Source organism: Ptychodera flava, chromosome 12, assembly GCF_041260155.1.
Source record: "Ptychodera flava strain L36383 chromosome 12, AS_Pfla_20210202, whole genome shotgun sequence".
Lineage (NCBI taxonomy): Eukaryota > Metazoa > Hemichordata > Enteropneusta > Ptychoderidae > Ptychodera > Ptychodera flava.
In genome coordinates, this window is record NC_091939.1 from 26,261,057 (window position 1) to 26,278,754 (window position 17,698).

Below are 17,698 nucleotides of genomic sequence, written 5' to 3' on the forward strand. Positions count from 1 at the left end.
AAAAACTTGATATTTTTTCGCACTGATAACAACCGACTTAGGGCTTTAAACTTCGGATTTTCGTCGGAACTCCAGACGCGTTGCAAGAAGTCCATCGGTATCGCAAATTCAGAATCATTACTACTACGCTGACTTGGGTAGAATGCATTTCAACAATACATACTATCAAATTTTTATTGGACTTGCCGATATTCTGTTTGCGTTGACTTGTTTGTTCAAACCTTTTTTGGGTAAAATAAGTTTTCCCCGTTATGATATTTTATGGGAAATTGAACCTTAGGGATAGCGGCCATTTTGAATTTGAAATATTAGTATAATTTAGTTAATTTCTTTCTTTAGTCACAACATTCGTACGTGACCTCTCATTGTTATGTGTGATTATGAAAGAGAATCGTTTAAAGTTGCCCAAAGGCACATTTACCCAAAAGGTTGGAGTTTCGAGGCGTATTAAAGAAAGTCTAAACCCTGGTAAATGAACAAGTCTACGATCATACTCGTCATCTATTGTCTAATACTTACAAAAGAGATTCAAATAAATCAACTTTGTGTTCAAGTTTGCACCGCTGAATCTTGAAATAATTCCGAGTTGTCAGGAGGTAGCCTTTTTGGCTGTATACTTCCAGCATTGTTATACCGAAGGCATGTGCTTTTAAACTTTCGTTTTGGCCATGTATTTGAGTAATATTCATTGTCAGAAATGCGCAACCAGGCTAACTTGAGTTCGCTGTAACACCAGAAAATTAAAAACAAAATTGAGTTGCACATGAGCTTCACGCACGAAGTAACCGATCCTAGCTTCAGCTGCAAAATGAATGATGATACCAAAGTCTTAATTATCAGTGTCTAGCGCCACCATTCATTTTTTTAATTTTTTGTCGCTGCAATTGGTCAGTCTGCTATTATATACTCTATCGACGTTCACTAAAAATGATGTTTATGTTATAGAACTATATGCGTAAATACTTTTGGTCTGCATAGCATTTGTTTGTCTTCGGAGCCCTGCTCCTTGTGCAATCCTTACTGTGCATGCGCAGCCGTCAAGTTTTGCCAAATAATTAAGGTAGTTACGATATTTGAAATCCAAAATAGCCGACACAAATTTTCTATTTAGACTATAGGACCTTGAAAAGTTCATTCACTTCAAAAGCTTCAAAATGAGCCCCAACAAGGGGTAGATCAGAAAAGCATTGTAAAAATTTGATAGTAAGAATATCTGTCCCTGAGCCGCATTCTACCTTAACCCTTTGAGCGCCAAATTCAATTTCTGTCACCCTTATAAAATATAACCAAGTCATGACAATTTTTTTCAAAAATTTTGCCAAAATTTTGATGAAAAGCTGTATCCAATGAGGTGTGATGATCATTTGGTCTAAAATTATCAAAAAATATCATGAAAATTTAAAAGAATTGGTAAAATGTTGCGATAAAATTTTGATGGGAAAAATAACAGCGCTCAAAGGGTTAAGACGATTACCTTTATGCGTGTATCATAGTTTATGTACTCATGGTTTGCGTAATCGTCAATTGGGCCATCAGAATACCATCAACATTAGTAGTACTTATGATATACCATGTCAAAATGTCATTGTACGATGTTGCAAATACAGTGATCTGATGCAGTGCCATAGTACGATGTAGCAAATACAGTGATCTCATGCAGTGCCATAGTACGATGTTGCAAATACAGTGATCTGATGCAGTGCCATAGTACGATGTTGCAAATACAGTGATCTGATGCAGTACCATAGTACGATGTAGCAAATACAGTGATCTCATGCAGTGCCATAGTACGATGTTGCAAATACAGTGATCTGATGCAGTGCCATAGTACGATGTTGCAAATACAGTGATCTGATGCAGTGCCATAGTACGATGTTGCAAATACAGTGATCTGATGCAGTGCCATAGTACGATGTTGCAAATACAGTGATCTGATGCAGTACCATAGTACGATGTAGCAAGTACAGTGATCTGATGCAGTGCCATAGTACGATGTTGCAAAAACAGTGATCTGATGCAGTGCCATAGTACGATGTAGCAAATACAGTGATCTGATGCAGTGCCATAGTACGATGTTGCAAAAACAGTGATCTGATGCAGTGCCATAGTACGATGTAGCAAATACAGTGATCTGATGCAGTGCCATAGTACGATGTTGCAAATACAGTGATCTGATGCAGTGCCACAGTACGATGTAGCACGTGGGAATACGCGTGAGCTCGCATCCGGAGAAACATTTCCTTTTTTCACGTTTCACGCCAGGTTCACTCCATACATGCAAGAGCGATTGCGAGTTCATATGTGTCGTCAAACGGTCAAAATCTCGTGGTATACCTATGGCTGGAAGTGGTTAATGCTTAGGGTAGTACGCGCCCCTAAAGTGAAAGACCTAAACATTTGCTCAAACTTTCCTGAATGAAACTTTCAAACATACTATTACCAAATCAAGAATAAAAATCATAGGTCATCATGCAAAGTTTGGGAACAGAGAAACAAAATAATTTGTCAATACTTGAATTTCTATATGACGGCCATCCAAATGGTAACTGCATGGGGAAAATAAGATTTTCGATTCTCAAAAAAACTAAGACGGTATGCAAAGAACTTCAAAATGACCCCCACAAGAGGAAGATTAGTAAAGAATTGTAAAATTTTGAGAGTCTGAATATTGTCCTAGAGGCGCATTCTACCTTCAACATCACGAAGGTGTGTGGAGTGCCGCGTAGTTTTCAGGTTATATGGTAGTTTGCGTATTTGATGGAAATATGTGATATGAACTGATAGGTTAACAGTGCAGCATCACTTAAAGCATGTAATTTTGTGCATAGATGAATAAATGTAGGACTAAAACCATTAAATCTTATGTACAATGTGTCTGTCACATTGGCAGACAGTGGCCATGACTAATATTAAAGGCGCTATTAAGTGTTATGGATACCATATATCCGTGCGCATTAATTTGCCTACCATAATAATCTGTATATCTAATTTCAATGAGACCATTTTTCACAGGATATGAGTACGTTTTACCAAAAATTTGGCAGGTTTGTGTTAAAAAATAAATTATGACAGAAGGCCCCTAATGCCATGGTTAGTCGTGGTATGGCTTCATCATTCATGTGCAATGGGGATAATATTTCAAAATCAGCCGCGAACACGCAGTAAATGGTTTATGAATATGCAAATGGTTTATGAATATGCCGGTATCGGCTATCGCGCTTATCTTTACATCGTGCCGCTAGCATTAATGAAATCTGGAAATTGAGAGGCTATGTTGGAAAGCGTTTTGTCATAATGAAAATTTCATTTGTAACAGGAGACCAGACTAGAAATACTTTATTTTCGCCCACGCTTTACCGCACGAGTTTAACCTCTGTTGTCGGGATGTCGTCTCTTTGAAAGCATACATTTACATGATCAATTTCATAAAGGAAATGTGCCATGGCAGTCATCATATATAGTAATTTAGAACAACAATTAAACAATCATGCACAATTTTTCCTAAGTGTGAAATAGGTGGCATCTTATAGGGGTTAATGAACTTTTTATTATTTTGGGCTTAACATTACGAAGCGAAGATCCATTAATTACGCAAGTATTGACAAAAAATACATTATTATACTGATATTATTAAATGGTTAATTTTGCACAGTTGGCTATGTCAATATTCGGGTAGTAATTCAGTGTTAATTCTGTTTACAATGTTCACATAAATCGTGTAATCTGTAACATATGTATATAGTTTTGGTGTCGTGTTTGTCTCTTAATCATGCGGGTTATTCTAAAATTGCCATTTTCACTTCAATGTCGTGATAAATACATTAGCCTTGAATGGTACATCCAGGAACTTCAGCTAGTCTGCTATCGACCAAACGATATTTTCTAAACGTTGTCAAAGTTCATTTTTGTTATGTGTTTTTTTTCAAAAACCGGTAAATTTAGCGATTCTGGAAATAATACTGCTGAAAGAGCAGTACCTGCTTTTCCACATTTGCACTGGTATTTTTGGCACGGAATAGAATGGAATATGAGTATCTATCGTGACTAGGATGCAGCTTTGAAATTAATTATAGATATGTCTGACACGAGATGCTCAGTACCTTCGCTGTTAAAAGAGTTAGGGAAAAGCATTGAGATGCTTCTCTTTATATCCTCGATGGGATTCGAACTCACGGCGTACGGCACCTAGTCACCTAGCGACGGCATCGCAGACACTGTCGATCGGCTGAATCTCATGCCCAAGCAGAAGTTCAATAACCTTTAATAAAAGTTGTTTCAATTTTTCTTACCGTGAATAACATTTAAATTAATTTGTCTTGGTGGCAACATTTAGAAATTGACTCAGAGCGTTCGTTTAACAGTGCAGATTTGATTATGCGTAGCTTTTCTTATAGACAAGAATTTCATTGCTTGCTTATGTATGTATGTATGTATGTATGTATGTATGTATGTATGTATGTATGTATGTATGTATGTATGTATGTATGTATGTATGTATGTATGTATGTATGTATGTATGTATGTATGTATGTATGTATGTATGCATGTACGTATGTATGTATGTATGTATGTATGTATGTATGTATGTATGTATGTATGTATGTATGTATGTATGTATGTATGTATGTATGTATGTATGTATGTATGTATGTATGTATGTATGTATGTATGTATGTATGTATGTATGTATGTATGTATGTATGTATGTATGTATGTATTTATGAATGTATGTATGTATGTATGTATGTATGTATGTATGTATGTATGTATGTATGTATGTATGTATGTATGTATGTATGTATGTATGTATGTATGTATGTATGTATGTATGTATGTATGTATGTATGTATGTATGTATGTATGTATGTACGTACGTATGTACGTACGTACGTATGTATGTATATATATATATATATATATATATATATATATATATATATATATATATATATCAGCTATACAAGTTCAATGGTACTCCTGGATATTCGATAGTCGGACGAATTATTCGTCTTATGATTGGTACTAGGATTAGCATTAAAACTTACAGCTACAAATAGTCTCGCTGAAAACTCGATAACTGTCTCATATCTATCTATACATTATTCACTGTGAGTGAGTATGTGAGTATGTCATTGTATAATACATGATATAATAATAATGCATAACCTCTCCCTGTATCAAAATGTTCTAGCCTAGGTTTTCGCTTAATGCCTGTAGTATCATTGTAAGACGCTCAAGTTTTCCCGTCTTTGTTTTCTTTATAATCCATTAGTGACTTCAAGACTTGGGTGCTTGAATCGCTTTAGAGTAAAATATACTGTCTTGTAGAATGAAAGAAAGATCTCATGAAAATCCTAGACAGTCTTTAGATGCCCTTAATGATCGTTATCCATAAAGAAAATTGGAAAAAAGAAATTACACCACCTTTAAGATAAAGGACAGTCGAATACAAACAGCTTTGTAAAGGTCTGTGAGATGCATGTCACACAGTCACAAATTAGCAATCTGGATGTACGAGTATTACAGAAATCCCTTGGCTCTTCAAAGATATGTATACATATTTGCGTTTCATTTTCATATTAAGGTACGATGCCATTTTCAGTGTTGAAGGTTTCTCCTGGAAACCAAAGAAGCACATTGACTTTGACCGACAGGTGACTGAATCGGACGAAGATAGGTGCCATGTATATTTTCAACAGACAGTATACAGCTTCCTCGACATCTGCACTAAGAGATATGCATGAAACGTCCCGTTTACATCATTTCAAATAAATGAAATTTAGAAGATGTCCTGTCTATAGTCTGCTCGTTTACGTACTGATGTTATTTTTTCATATAACTTGCACGACCAGTCAGCAATCAAGAACATGCGCCGTGATGTTTTACCCAACTCTGCACTTATTGTGGAGTTGGTTCACAAAGGCATTGCAAAAACACGCCACGGTAATGTGCAATTAATATACTTCATGTCTCCCTCGAAAAGCCCTTCGACATGTTTGAATTTTAGACAAGAAAAGACTCAATCAGTCTCTGATGATAGTTGAACTATGTCGTGTGCGTGCATTTCGGCATTAACAGACAGTGAAAGGGTGTGTACCTTATCAGATTACTTGATGCGCTTCTGATAATGAAAGACGTGAAATGAACAAACCGACAGTCTGTGTTTGCATCCAGGAGTACGAGGACAAATAAGGTGTTAGGTTTGCTTTATTTGAGTCAACCATCAATTGACACTACATTATACTTGCCAGCGTTGGATTTGAAGGGGTCCATCGCGACCTTGGCCCAAGTCGATTTTACGACCACTCTTCTTTCATCATTGTCGTCGTCGTGGTTCTGATTCACAGTTTTCACTGCCAACACAGATGAGCCAAAGTGTGTACTTTCACTCCAAGATGTCGAAATCCTCGCGTTATCGCTTTTTGCGCACGGATCCGTGACCTCCGTCGGCGTCACGGTGAAAGGCACGGAAGCGTCTAGCCCATCAGCGTAAGTGTGAACATTGTCTGAGGTTTTACACTCGCTCCTTAAGGTATAATGCGCTTTGGGGACAGGTATTCGGGTTCTCTCAGACTTCTGCAATACGTTTTGTGGTCTACTACATTTCAAGTTCCCTGCGTCGTATCAGCATTCGTGTCATTTGTGCCACGTCAGACACTCGACTTCGTCTGCGTTGCTGATACGACACAGGAACAGAGGATAATTGGGCGATAACCTCTTATTATTACTAGTAGAGATTCCAGACGGAAAGTTTGTGCTAAAAGTATATCTTCCAACTTTGAAGCTGGAGATAGACGTGTCCTGCATTTATAGAAGTCACTGGAAGTAACTGAAAGGTCGTTTGATAAATATTCAGTGATATTCTGCGGTGAACTGAGCGATGAGATGTTACAAAATTTCTTCAACTTACCAGTTTGGATTAAAGTACCCCCCCCCAAAAAAAGAGATTGAAAAATGTAAAAGAAAAATAGGCTCTTATTGGTCTTTTCACTAATTTATTTGTGGTCGTAAGTAACTCAGCATACTGCAGTTTCTGTCAGTTAAAAGTGAACTATTCTAATACATATTGTCCGTACTAGACAAACAGTGAGGGATTTATAACCAGGGTGTATTGTGACAGTGACACATCTGTAGCGTTTACAGCTCAATTCAAAGTGATACGTTACTACAAAACTGCACTAAGCGTCATCGTGAAACACGAATTATATTTTTACTGCCCAGTCAGATTGGTTGCTATTGGATAGGACTGCCATAGGAGATTGTTATAAAGTGTTATTGACCGGGAGACTTATATTATTGCATGCACTGGTCGTAATTCATAGAAACTCGTCAAGCCCGATGGCATGCATCGACAAATTTAAGGTTCCCTGTATCCCACTTTCTCTGTCTCTGTTGCTATACTAGTCTGTCTGTCTGTCTGTCTGTCTGTCTGTCTGTCTGTCTGTTTGTCTGTCTGTCTAGTATCTGTCTGCCCTTCTGCTGTTTCACTCTGTCTCTCAGCCTTCATTAGACCGTCCGGTTCTGTATCAGTCTGAGGTCCTCATTCTGCCTCTGCATGCCTTTCTTTGTGCTTTTTATGCGTGCATTTTCTCTCTGTCTAAATCTCGTCTTCTCACTCGGCTTACCTGTTTACTTTCAACCAATAAGTTAGTGTTCCTCTATATATGTGTTTCTATAAGTTTTAAGTGCCCCTGTTTGTCCGTTGTTGGATGCACATGTGTACCAGTCTGTTCACATATGTTTTTATTCTCTGGTTTTCGTGTGTATATCTTCCTTGTTTGTTTGTTGTTTTTTGGGGGAGGGTTGGGGTTTGCACAACTCCAGGTCTGCCTAATCTTATTGTCAGTCTGTGTGTCCGGCGATCTGTCTGGCTCCAAGTTCCCCTTGCATTTACTATCTGTCCTACTCTTTTGTCTAGTGCCTGCCTTGCCTTTGTATCCGTGTAAGTGCGCATGCCTCTGCCCCGTCCGTTCTCGAGTCTCCCATCTTGTTCACGTCACCCGTTCCCAGTTCTTCTTCTCTGTCTCTAATAATTTTGCTTCTTTACCTACTTCGAAGATATTATAACGATGAAGCCTGACGCGAAAGCCAAGGAACTTAAAAGAATATCGTAACATTTTACGTCCCTGAAGAATATAACACTTGCTTTATCCCAAGCGAGTACACAATCTAGACGATAAAAGGCAAAGTTTATTGATTCTCCGTGAGCTCGCAAAAGCTTCCTTGTTCCCTTTGTACACTGCGGTAAATCCATCTTTATCTGCCACCAGGGAACGCTATGAAAGAGAGAAGCTTGGTGATTACAGGAAATAATTCGTGACAAATCAAAGTAAAAACGTTAGCAGCTGAACATTAACGCACTTTTGACGATACGCCTGGAATAAAAAATGGAAACGAGTGGGAGAGAATAGCACAAGAGGGTTCAATCAAGCGGAAGGCATGCTGAGAAATTGTGATTAATTGTAGGCGACGATATAAAGCAGGCGGCCGTGAGGCACATAGCTTGGTCGTTTATGACTATTGTGCAGTTTTTATGAACCATTTTGCAGTGACCATGACAAAAGAAAATGGTGTCTTACTTGATAAATCATCCAGAAGTCTCGGGTGCTTTGGGTCTTTCGCAATGTGTTGCCGATGTGTAAAGTCGTATATACAATTGTGCGACTGACATTGACTTCCTCAAGCCGGAAAGCATTAGACAAGGTCAAGCTCTATACAGCGAATACGTGAACCTTTTCCTAACGCCTCTGCATAAAATGAAAAAAAAACGCTCGATATGTTACTGACATCGAAAATGAAGCACTCATCAAACAAGGCCCTTATCCAAGCACAACAAATGCTCCAATATGCCTGCCCTCTTGTTTTCGATGGTGTAGATGAAAGTCGTTATTCAATATACGATTTAAATCATCGCGATCAGGAAGTGTTTACGGGAAACAAGCAGTCCGCACCAGTAGACATAATTAGGATCGGCATCACTTTCCAGAAAAAAAAACTCAAGGTTTAAAAAATATATGACATTCAAAATCACGTGACATTTATGTTGGTCAGGTAGTTTGTTCCGCCTGGTCTAAAATTATAGCGTTGGTTGCTTGTGCGTACATCGTGGCAATTTAACGCTTCGCATCTTGTTCACTGGAACAGCTGCGATATTGTTTCAATTCGATAGTCTTCATGATGTAATGATATTATGGGCAGTTCCGAAAACCTACCTTTGCCGGGGTTATTTTATCACATCATCGTAGGATGGTGAGTCTGTTTGACATCGAACAAACGACTCAGAGTTCAACATATTAAAAGTAAATATAAATTTTGTGCATATGTCTATCAATTCCTTTGGGAATTTGATCAAAATTACGTGATAAATTTATTCACGTTGTGGCCAGCTAGGCGTAAAATGAGATAAACGTTTGCCGCCATCTGACAAGATCAGTGTATTTTGTCTCGACAATAGTTTAAGGTTGCTATTTATCAATTTATTGTCGCACATGGTCATTGGACAAACATACAGAGATATTTAGCCTTAGGGGCCATGAATAATTGAAACACGGGCATCAAAAATAGAACTCATTACGTTTAGGGAAAGGGGCTTTTACTTCTATTTCGATTACCGTGCACGAATTTGTAGCAAAATATACATCAAGCCTAAGGGACCGTCTCAGATTGTCGCAGAAGTTCAAAAAGCGAAATTCATTCGTTTATGGAGGGAGGGGGTTTGACCTCCATTCAATTAGTGAACTTCACTTTCGCACTTTTATTTTGTGATCACAAGTTTTCGTGTGTTTATTTTAAATTAAAGAAAAACTGCATACTCTTGCCAACAAATTTGTAACTGTTTCCATCTCGTTTGTGCCCCAAACACAATTTACTATCACAGTAACATTGTATCCTAAACATTTCATTCATCAAATTATACAAAGACAAAAAGTATCATTTTTTAAAATGTGCTATTTATAAACATCTGCTCTAACCACTAGATGTCTTTATTCTCACATGTTATGCACCTTGTCATAGTCGTTTTAATATGATTGAACATGCCTGGGCCCCCTTGTCAAAGTTTCTCGCTTATTTACCGCCCCTACCAAGTGCAAATTGCGTGTTCGCAAAGACAAAGAACAGCACAAGAGATGCAAAAAGGGACAGTAAAATAAAATGAAACTTTTATGCGGTAAAATGCTCTGTTAGTACTCAAATCTTTAATTGTAATGTGGAAAGGGGAATACGTCTTTAGTAGCTATAGCAAAATGCAACATTGTACTCTCAGGCAGACATGAACATTTCGCACTTTTGAAGTTTCGTTTAGAGGGAGGGGGAGGGGGTTTGATCTAAACGAAGGAATTTCGTTTCTTGAACTTCTGCGACAATCTGAGACGGTCCCTAAGGTAGTGTTACTCTTAAACAACAAACTGTTCTTTCATTTCACGGCGATATTTCTTATCAAAGATGACATGAAAACCCCATCATCATATATATTTTCAAAAAGTAGGGAATCTTAAGTTTAGTATAGCAGCAATCGTTCACTCGTAGGATAAAAGGGTACATATTAGTGGTAAAAAATCAGTTTTTGGTATTAATGATAAAAATTCATTTAGGCTAAAAACTTGTTACTACAGAGTTTAATATCTCATTTAAAACTTGAGTATATGTAGGAAAGAACGACAGTCTTGTATTGCATTGTCTATTATCTGGCATGGTTTGACTGACTGACATTCAAAAATTGATTAAAATCATGATAAGCAATATCCAAAGGACTCTTATTCAAAATGTAAGAAATTTAAATATTGCAAAAAAAGATTGTCATCTAATTATAAGCTTAGAATTAAATAAACATAATATGTAAATTTCACAAAATTTGACCCAGCCAGAGGGTGTTAAATTTTTTTGAAATGTTGAAAACGCGACAAAAAAAGGAGCCAGGAAATGGAGTGATTTGCATAAATTTGCATTAATGTACTCTTCTTTCTCATCAACTTACGACTGCCATGCTAAAAGATGAACCCAAACGATATTATAATTTTGAGTTAACAAATTAATGAAAATTAAAAATAAAAGGTGATTTTGAGGAAAATGCGCTGTGTTATGTGCAACGCTACCTTTAGCCATATTAACAATTGGAGCGCCAAAGTCGATTTTTGCCGCCTTTATAAAATGTGACCTAGACAATTTTTTTTCAGATTTTTTCCCAAAATTTTGATCAAAAACAGAATTCAATCAAAAATAATGCCCACAAAAAAATCAAAAAAATGCCCACAAAAAAATCATAAAAATTGGTAAAATTTTGCACAAAAATATTGGTGGGATAATTTCACAAACAGTATTCAAAGACCGTATATGTGTGTGATAGCTAATGATAGGTCTAATATTGTTTTGAAATTGTTTTTGTTCATGAGTTCATAAACGTGCCAGCAGACTATACTTCCAACGGCATATTTCAGCAATTTGTCCTGTAAATAATTTCGTTGTCGGATTATCGTACTTTGAAATTTTCGTTCGGAAGAAGGGGTGGGGCTAAGCTTTAACAGTTTTCATGGCACTTATTATGAATGCATCAGGGAGCGTTAATGATATCTGGTCTAAATTATCCTGAAGTTACATTAGCTTATTATAATTCCAGCCCAAAGTCCCTCATATTAAACTTGCAAGCGGTTGATTCAAATATCTTTCCACCGAATAACTTTTATAGCCCCGGGTAACAAGAAACTGAATGTGACAACTTTTGCATCAACATAAATGCGTGGACTTTTTTAATTGCATCTTGTAGCAATCTGAACAGTAGGCATTTAGTGACGTTTATGTTGCTTCTTTTCCTACTGAGCGCTTCCTCGTGCATAATATGATTGCAAATATAAGATTGATATCAGAAATATTGTTATCTTCAAGCTCTGGCAATCTGACGTGGTCGCGGAAGGACGCCATCCGTTCGTAATTGCCCCTGCTGCATTTCTGTTTATCACACATCGCGAAGGTACTTACACCGCTGATTGAGCGTGTCTTTACCGTAGCAAAGTGGCAAACAGTTGCAACGATTAACGATGGTGTGTTCAGTGTCGAACCGCTAAACACGAACCCTTACAGTTCCAACGACTTGATATTGATGATTATTAAGACGGGGCGTCCGTCTTAATAACGTAACCAAGAACTACAGTGATCCAATCAGTACTGATAGCTTTGGCCACGGGTGAAGAAAGTCGATAACACCTGTCTGTAAGAAATCTTGATTAAACTTTTCCCACAATCTGTGTGCAGCACAGGCAAAGACGACTGAAATGAGCGTGTCGACTGTGCGCAGAGCAAAGTGTAATCTACCCATCGCCCCGTGTTGAGTAGCGTTTTAGCTATAGTTTATTTGGTTTGTAAAAACAGTTTCGCATACAATTCTGCTGAGTTGCGTTCTCCCCAGGGTCTTTGGTTCTCAAAGTATTAAATGTGTGCCACCGTGTACTTTGTATTTGTCTGCCACATTAAAATACCACGCACGAAAGCAATCTGCGGAAAGGTGTCACAGCCTTCATTAGGGGCTCGCTTCTTCGCCAATCAGCAGCTGTCGACGAAATTGTCGTCGCTCAAGTAAACGTAAAGTGCAAAACCCTTGAAGTAATCTCCTAAGGGTAAACAAACGGCATATTAAACCTATGGCATTCCGCAAAATGATTCGATTATTCAAGACTGCGATTCTCAAAATTAATCACGCAAAGTATCATAAAAAATGTTCTTATTTCCCAAGTGCTTGAAGACTGGAATGTAATAATAAGAAAAAAATATGAATGACTTCATCGCATTTACATCATGAGACGCCATCGCTAATTATGTCAAATAACCGGTAAATATCGCCTTTTAAATAATTTTTCAAAGGGAAATTTTATTGCTCTGCATTCGGAATGTTCGAGCCTAATAACGTCTAGACCAATTCCTTTCATATTTATTGTTTTGTAAGTAGTAAGTTTATTCGATATTTGAAAATCTATATTGTATTGCTGAGTAGGAGTTGTGTGTGACATTTAAAAACACAACATTGATTTTCAAAATCAAAATCTTCAAGTTATTTCGATATTTGCCTGTATGCTTGTTCTCGGTCGTGTAAACTTTTTGTCTAATTTTTGTGTGTTTCTAGACCCGATGTAAACAAAGGAGCTTGTGAATGCATGAGTATTTGGGTAATAGAACGAATAAGCAATCACGCAAGCAAGCAAACAAACAGGCCTGTTTATAGAAGGGTGAGCCTTGCCTCGCAAATCACATTTTTGCAGATTAAACACTTGTATCTAGCTGAGATCTACTTCAAACAGGACGGAAATGCCCGTTTAACTGTTCTATATAGGTTTGATGTGTTTTGTCAACCGTCGCAGATGGTTTAACTGTTGACCTCTCTCGGGATACTCATGTTGGTTATAAGGTGTTTAGGTATAAGCTGCCACGCAGACGGGCCGATACTTTGCGGGCTTAATTTGTCGTAAATGAACTTGATTCTCCGAATGACGGCACTGATCTCGTTAACGGCCATCCAGTAAACCTTAAAACCCGTCGTCTGTGACACGGAGTTGGTCCTATACTCCACAACATCCTTAAAGATACATACAATGCCCTTAAGGGCCATTAAGTTACAAAACATCTTTTCTCACTGCTGTGATCTTCTTAATCTCAGCTTACTCGCGCTAATCTCCTTTCCTTGAATTTTCTTGCAAATAATCTACTAGATTACCCCAGGTGAGATAACAGGGGGTTGCTACAGACTTGTACCCCAGGTGGTCAATTAGTAAAAATATATTCGAGTGTCTCTAAAATCGGCCAACTACCCGAAAGAAAAAAATTCCGAGCCTTACGAGAAATTCTCGTTTTCCCGTGATGTTCTGAGTGTTGCAAGTATATATCTAGTATCGGGAAAGGAGTTGAATAGGGTTGGGATGGAATAGTCACTTCCCACTACGAATGGCCAGTTTAGTTGACGCTTTCTAAACGTATCTTCAAACGTATTCTCTCCGAACGTAAATTCAATTAATCTACTGCACTGGGTTGACGATTTATCAGTGTCTTAGGGAAACATACATTTCCGACTGTCAAAGGGAATTCTCATTAACCATGATGCAGTAAGCTTTGAAAGTAAGTATTTATTATTTTTCTGTCGGCTTTCAAGAAAAGAGGTAGTTTCTTCCCATGCATAGTGAACGCACTTGACGTATCAGCAATGAAAGTGTATTTCGGAACGTACTTGCATTTAAATTCCGATTGACAATCCGTCACTCACCCTGAGAAACATACATTTCCGCCTGTCGCAGGGAATTCCCGTATTCCCCGATGCACTAAACCCTTTAAGTACACGTTCATTATTTTTTTCCTGGTTTTGACGAAGAAAGTCACTGCCCGCCGTGCACAGCGGATGCAGTTGACGCAGTAACCATGGCAACTTCCTCTCGAAACGTAAATATTTTAATTTCTGAAGAGACAAATGAAACGAATTTGACGCAAATAATGGAGGCCCAATGTGTCCAATAATTGCTCGTAGGTTTTTGTTACGATTGTAAGATGAAATTGATTAAAACGTCTCATTAATATTAATGATTGATTAGTGCAGCAGATGCTGGTACACGATGCCTCTATAGACACCTGTAATATTGAAGCATTAGAGAGCAAGATAGATGAATCAAGAGGCACATATACGTATATCATAAATGCAGTCTTTTTATCAAAATACATATCGGGAAATTCTGCGATTTACATAAAACGCCGGATTTTGGACACTTATTGAGATGTGCCCTGATAATACATCGTGTTTTTGTAAATCATTCATTGTTGCGGGTTAACATACAACGATTTCCAAACATGCTCTAAAAAGTGCTCATTTTGATCGCCTCAGATGTTATGCTGTTCAGACACTTGCTGTCGGTGTATTCCAAGCACATTTCAACGACCATGCGATCATCCGATTAGAATCCTTTGCTCTTAACAGAAACTGGCTCATCTTTGTGATAAACTTTGATTCGTTGCAAAAAAAGCAACAAAACTTAAACGAACGGAATATGTCTTTTCGCTACATGTACTGGCAGAGTGCAGCGTCCTGGAAGGTTCCATCTGATTGGTAGATTGTCATAACTACAGCAACTTAACGAGTCCGAAGCGAGGATTATCTCCACTTGATTGGCTTTCAGGAAATAATTCAATAAGAACGACGAGCTTCAGCCCATCAATTGGCTAAAAGCTGCCGGAACGCTTTCGTGTACACGAAGCAAAACAATACACCTCGGCCCATTTCTGTGAAGAAGGCAGATGATACAGAGATTGTTTGCTATGAGTTAATACTGCGCGGCGATTAAATGCTCCGTCGCCCAGTGCCAAGTCGCCTCAGCCGGATATTTGTACGTCTCCTGATGTAATCAAGTACTCGAACATTCTCGTACAATATCCTGTTCATGTTGATACTGAACACAGTGTACACAAAGCGCGCACTCGAAGCAGGTAGATTAACTAGAGTGCTAATTGGGCTACATCATCAAATAATTCTATGCAGAACTGACATTAGTATGCCACAGATGCGAAGCTATTCTCAGATATATTTCCCCGGCTCTTTGGAGAATTTCCTTCACTTTTTTTGATCTAGAAATCCAATAAAAGCACATTGTGAGGTGATCATCTGATCTGCATGACTGAGGTAGATCTATGCTGTTAATACTCTCGGGAGATCTCAGAAGCGTTGAGTACTCAATTCTTCAATACCTCTTTCATGCCACCGTGCTGCTACTAAACTATAAGTACTCAAATCAACAGAAGTCCTTACCGCCGGATCTTTACAAATAATGTTAACAAACAAACCAACCAGATATATCTGGCCAATTCCTTACCTCTGAATGTTCGTGCTAACTTCGTCTACAGAAACGTACGATTTCAGGTTATGGTTCTTGTCAGCCGATACAAAAATTTATTGACAAAATGCAGGTTTTGATGTGTTTCAGATCTTAATAATGTTTGTTTACTGACAACTCTGCGGGGAACGTTGAAGATTTATTGCGTGTTCCAAATAAAATGTTACGTTTTATAAATCAACTAACGTAAACAGGTATGACAGGTTTCGTGTTTTAAGTCTAAATGGCATGTATTAATAACGGAACCGTTAAAAAGGCAAGCAAGCAAACAAGCAATCAAACAAACAAACAAACCAACAAACAACAAATGAATCTTTCCATCAAAGCCAGAGGCGACTGTACAGGATCTCGGAAGCTTTCGGCCAATTGGTCAGCTTCCGAACCGCTGCACATTGCCAAGACTCAAGTTTATCGACCCCCTGATGGATACTACATTTTATGGAACGAGACTTATACAAGGTCGCTAATTGCAACTGTCGTCGGTTTGCAAATATTAAGGGAACAGAAGTTGTATTCATAACCAAATTAGATGTTCGATCAACAGGAGGTTGTTGCCTGACCTTGCTGAAGTTTGTAAGCCCTGAATATGGTTTTAAACCTAGGGAAATAGTACAAGCATGAACCTCAAACGACATTTCGGATCTATTAATTTCAAAATAGGCTGGTTTACACAGAAAAGAATTAAATCATCTTTTGTTACGGCACATTCGATTTATTGCGGCATTATGATTAAACATCGTGTCAGAACAGGTTTTCATCATTGTGTACAGAATGAACATGTAGACGACAGGTCGACGTCTCACTTGAACCGACATCTACTTTAATGCATAAGAAAATACAGTTACCAAATCGTTATTTCGATATTGATCACTAACTTTAATGTAAAAACTACTCGTAACTTGAAAGGTTACATACAACCTTATGCATTATGCATTAATTCCCATATGCTTACAGCATGCAGTAATACTTGTGAATAATATCAAGTACAGCACTGCTAAAAAAATGTAAAGAACTGACATTTGCATGCATAGCTGATACTGTAGTGACAGACGCATCCATTTTGTTTGCTCACAAGTAACTCAATCTATGTAAATGAACTGTGCATGCGCCGCATTCCCTTTCTAATGACATTACTCGACATTTTCTGTGTACACCGGGAAAGGGTAATCGACGCTGTGTCTATCATAATTACGTTGTACACACACACTAAATGATGTCGCAAGGTATTACGAATTAGCCTCAGCGTTATTGTCAAGGATATGTGCATTCATATCCAGTGTCTAAGTGCAACTTGATGATATCGTAGCTATGTATGTGCATGATCCAGTTGTGCTGGGGTTTTGCCTCTCGCAAGGTCGGTTGGTACATATCAGGCCACTTGATGAATCCAAAGAAAGGGCTATTGTGAGTCACAGTGGTTCACTAATTGCTGAAAAGTTTTGCAAAACTGCCGGTAAATATTCCATTTCAGCACAAAACGCGGCTGTGAAAAGTAAGAGAGAAAATGACCACCAACGTAGTTATTTAAACTGAAAATAGTTTATATATGCACACATTGTTAGCAAAGTATTGTATTGATCGTTTAGTAATTGACATGTCTGTTTGTGCATATGTACATTTTGTATGCCACGTTCTCTGTAAATGTAACTTACATTAATTCACTCCGCTAATGCACTCGGTTAATTCACAGAGCATCAAAGGGTTTTCAATTTTCATTCGTATAAAACCATTATTAAAATGCGAGACGGTGACCCCATGTACACACGGCTTGCAGTCCCAATCACCCTCGACGGGCATGGGACTTTCTACGGTATTGACTACTTACAGTACATACACAAGACTAC